The sequence below is a fragment of the Cibotium barometz genome, chromosome 35, assembly GCF_041138505.1.
Source record: "Cibotium barometz isolate CiBa-2024 chromosome 35, ASM4113850v1, whole genome shotgun sequence".
Classification (NCBI taxonomy): Eukaryota; Viridiplantae; Streptophyta; class Polypodiopsida; order Cyatheales; family Cibotiaceae; genus Cibotium; species Cibotium barometz.
Window position 1 is genome coordinate 33,091,284 of NC_141080.1, and position 4,871 is coordinate 33,096,154.

The 4,871-nt window shown below is 41.9% G+C and overlaps 1 pseudogene; it reads right to left on the reverse strand.

The window, feature by feature from the left end:
• Positions 1 to 250: 250 nt before the first annotated feature.
• Positions 251 to 4,534, reverse strand: LOC147618353 (laccase-4-like; annotated as a pseudogene).
• Between the last annotated feature and the right edge of the window lie 337 nt (positions 4,535 to 4,871).

Sequence of the window (4,871 nt, forward strand, 5' to 3'; positions counted from 1 at the left end):
TATTAAACCTTTAAAAGATTTGGATTATTCTACACTTGAAAAGAGTGTAATTACGAGGAAAGACAAATGAGCCATGTGTCATACTGAATGTAGCTCCCTCTTATTACAATAATCCAAATAGATTTTGTAAAATACTCTATGCTTGTTACAAAGAATACTGTAGTTATGAGGAAAGGCAATATAGCCATGTGCCATGGAGTCCATCGGTATATCCCTTTTCTCAACATGCTTAGTAAACATGATGTAAATGTTATTGAAAAGTAGATGTCCATTTGCAAGGTAATGTTATTGAAAAGTAGATGTCCATTTGCAAGGTAATGTTGGATTTGGGATAGTCTTCAAGTGTTTAGCATTTTGGATAGTCTTTTGGTGGTGGTGGGAGTTTTCGGTCTCCTTCTTTGACAATCCACACCATTTGCATCCCCCATGATGTATGCATCTCAAAGTGGCAGTGCATAAGCCAAACTCCTATCATGTGTAAAACTCAATTATCGTAAGTTCACTATTTACAAGGAAAACCTTTATAAATGCACTTCACAATGGTACCCATCTCAGAGATGTATCGGCTAGAAACTAGATGGAAAGTGGATGTGTCCCCTAGTTAAAAAGCACCCGTGATAAAGAATATGAAATGTCAAAATGTTTCTCTAGCAGATGAAATATTGTGACCCTATAAAGAAGAATCGACTGCATGTATGCATGTACTTGTAATGTATACATATACATCACAAGTATACATGTAACACATACATGTATGCTTGTACCTGTGATGTATATAATACTCAAGACATGGAATCAACAATTTGCATGCAGGCAAGGTTGATGTATGCAACAATGAAAGGTATCTATATACACTACAAGTATGCGTGTAGGTGTGTGTATACACGTACATGTATGCATGTACTTGTACTATATATACTCAAGAGTACAAGGAATCAACGATTGCATGCAAGGTTAATGTATGCAATGGAAGGTATTTATACACATTACAAGTATACATGTAGGTGCAATATACACATACATGTATGCATGTACTTGTTATAATGCATATACTCAATCTTACATGGAATCAACAATTGCATCATCATGCAGGGTTAACACATGCAATGAAAGGTATCTATGTATATACGTGTTTTATATAGCTGAGTAAGTTTACCTGGATTATCGGTGAAGAAGCGGAGAGCAACCCATCCTCCTGGTGGGACGGCTATTGTGTTCATGGGGCAGGAGGGTCAACGAGGTTGAAGTGGTCTGGGTCTGATGATGCATTGTAGTTGCCTAGGCCCATGCCCACCACATAGAAGTTATAGCCGTGCAAATGGAAGGGGTGGCTCTCAAAAAATAGGGTTTGTGTGTTTTGGAGCACCAATTGCACGTTGGATTCAAAGTCCACTACTTTAACTTTGGTCCCAAAGATTGCAAACTTGTCCTCTATAGAGGGGCCCGTGTAGTTATATTGGTATAGAGGCTCGCTGGGAAAATTGGTCTCGAAGGTGTCCGTTGCAGTGGAGGTGGACATTCCCGGCAAGTCAGCAGCATTCTTGCTTTCGTAATATGCCTGGTGCAGGTATGAAGAAGTCAAATGAAGCAAGCTTATACCGATTAGTTAATTGATGTTTGATTACACACATCAAAGATCAATGATGATGTGGTGATTAGTGAATATTGCAGGTATACTAATTAATTTCGTAGATCATGAGGCTTCAAACGATGATTAGCTGCTGCTGTAGAGGCGTTAAGTTGAATATGAGATCTCTTACTTGTAAGATGGAGATGTTGGGGGCGACAAATGTGATGTTGTTGATGGCCGTAGAGATTTTTTGTCCCTCCGGGCCGTAGCAGGTTTGTCCGGCCGGGCATTCTTCAAGCGAGTATCCCACGGTGAAAAGGAAGCTTTGGTTGACGGTCTGGGGCACTAGCGAGGGATACACCTTGCTGTTTAAGCTTCTCAAGCTCCCCACATAATCAAGGGCATAATCAGAGCCATTAGCGGCCGGAATGAAGGTGGGAAAAGTATAGAGGCGCTGATCGACAGCTTGACTACTGTTGTTGGGGGTCGTGGTGGTGGAATTAGCTGATCCTTCATAGATAAACAAGGCGGTTGTGGTGGTTTTGGGGTATGGGACCTTGTCTTCTCTAGCCGGTGAGTATGCGGATGCAGCCATGACATAGCTATCAATCGCCTGGTCTGCTGTTACTAGCACATCAGCTGTCTGTCCAGGCGCTAGCACTATCACATCTGTTGTATAAGGCTTACACAGTGTGTAGTCTGTCTCCACCACTGTCAACTTATGCTTTGCGACCTGAAAGAACATCTGAAAATTCATGGCCGCATTGATCACCCTCAGTAGATACGTCTCCCCCTGCTTCACCCTCACACTGGTTACATCTGGGGAAAACACCAACAATTCTAATCAAACTTTAATCATGCAAGCTGGTCACACGTAGATTTGTTCAAAATAATTAATTCGTTTAAACTTTGATCTGCTTTCGGCCTCTGCACCTTGCTGTGAACAGTTGTAGAGCAAGCCAGGCTGCCCATTGATAGTGGTGGCATCAGACAAGTTGTAGCCTCCCCCATCTGCTAGAGCAAATTTCTCAACATCCAACACGTCCACGTTCCACCACTCTCCTGCAAGATCAAGTTGAAAGGTAAGCATTAATTTACTGTTCTCAACTAGGGGTGGGTGGCACGTACGTGTGCAGCTGCTGCGGCCACATTACAAGAATATGTGCTATCTTATCTCTAGCTATATATAGTCTAGTACAGATTCACCTAAGCTCTAACCCTTGCGAGTGATCGAATTAGCTTACCATTGCACAAGGTAAGCCTCAATTAAGTGTTGCTGCTACGAAGGTGCAGCCGCATTATATATATATAGAGTCCGAAGCTTTTATCTCTAGTTAGTATGGTTGCCTTCAATATAGTTCTAATCCTATGGCTAGTGTGATGATTAGCTGAGCAGAGTGATTATGCACTATATATAGGCTATGATCGATGATTAGCGTATTAACATAATGTGATTATGCGATATACATGGCTAGTGTGATGATTAGCTTAACATTGTGATGATTATACTGTATGGCTAATAGTTACCTAGGATGATGGGGAAGTCCTTGGTGGGTTGCACGGGGAAAGGGTACGGCTTGCCGTACTTGGGCAGGATGATGAAGGCGCCGTACACGGTTGCCCGGAGCCAGCTGAGATGGGCGTGCCAGAAGAGCGTCCCTTGCTCTCGTACGACTCTGAAGCTGTGTGTGAAATGGGTGTTCGGGCGGGGACAGGGCACTGCGTGATGTAGGCGGGGCCGTCGGACCAAACTGTGTACATCTGCCTCACTCCATGCCTGCAGCGGTAATAGATAAATATTCAAGCTGATGCAGGCGCATTACGAGATTAATACAATTTGCAAGGTCATTGATCTACTCATTACAACAGCAGCTGCTGAATAATTACAAGGTAATTTAAGAAATCATGAAGGCCCCAATTAAGGATGATTTAATATACCATAATTATTATAATAAGTATATCGTCTCGAAGTATCATAATAATAATTACCAGTGAATTGATATGTTTTCCACCACGTGATTAGACACTCTCACGTTAACTGTGTCCCCTTGCCGCACGTAGATAGTAGGCCCTGGGAAGAGCCCGTTCACTGCCACCAGCTGCTTGGTATGGCAAAGGCGAGTAACGTTGGTGTAATGCACCTGATCGATCATAAGCAAACACGATCATAATTATAATTGTATCCTGAATCGATATTCCTGGTCTTATGATTACTTACAGCGGCTAGATTATAAGCATTAATATTCCTATAACTGTACTACTCTTCGTTGATCAGTTTGATCGTTCTATCGTTAGTCCTCCTGGTCATAACTACGTCTGCAGCATGATCTAAGCACTGATAATCAAACTCCTATACGTAGAGTTTGTCGATCGTATTTGACTACTACTGATGATGATTAAGTTTGATCTTAACGATCATTAATCGCTCTAATTATAAGTGTTGACCATAATGACCGAAGGCCTAATTTGTGGCTTAATTGAGATAATTGCTACCTTGAAATCAAAATGGTGTGTCATGGTTCCGTCGTCATTGACGACGGAGCCTGCACAGGCTAGACGCACTAGTATAAGCGCCGATCCAAGGAGGAGCAACAAAGAATGAATCTGAAGAATGGAGAAGAATATAGTCATTAAATTTGGGCTGAAGAGAATAGCAAATTGTGGTGTGGTGTAGGATGCGATTAATAAGAGAAAGCCAAGCCAAGCCAATCTAAGCTGAAAAGAAGAAGTATGATTAAAGAATGTCGATCATGAGTGGATTAATATTGAACCCAGTACAAAGCCTTGATTTATATTGAACCTAGTACAAAGCCTCGATTTATATTGTGATCCGTGTAGCATGCATGGTTGACACGGTTAACCCCGTAAGACAAGGTCGTGGAACTCTGTTAATTAGACCAAGCACGAGCCCCGGTTTTCATTAACAGGATCATCTATCTTCACGCAGCCTGCGGTTTTTGCCATCGCCACAAGGACCAGTATTATTAGTTTAATACCGCATTTAAGACAAGCGTGACCTTGGTTGCTTGAAATGTGACTAAACAATGCACAGTTGTTTACTTACTAGCTACTGGATGCCATTTCAAACCAGATAAGCTATATTATTCGTACATTAAATAAATGTACGAATATTGCATTTCAAACCGAATGAGCCATATTCCTACATTTAATACATGTCTTAAGTTGCCCAAGGCCGAGAAGACCTTTGTGTCAAACCAACGGTCGCGAAGGCTCCCAACACTCTTTGTGGCACATATTCCACCATGCTTTCCTGATTCATGGGTGGCAAATCATCTTGCAC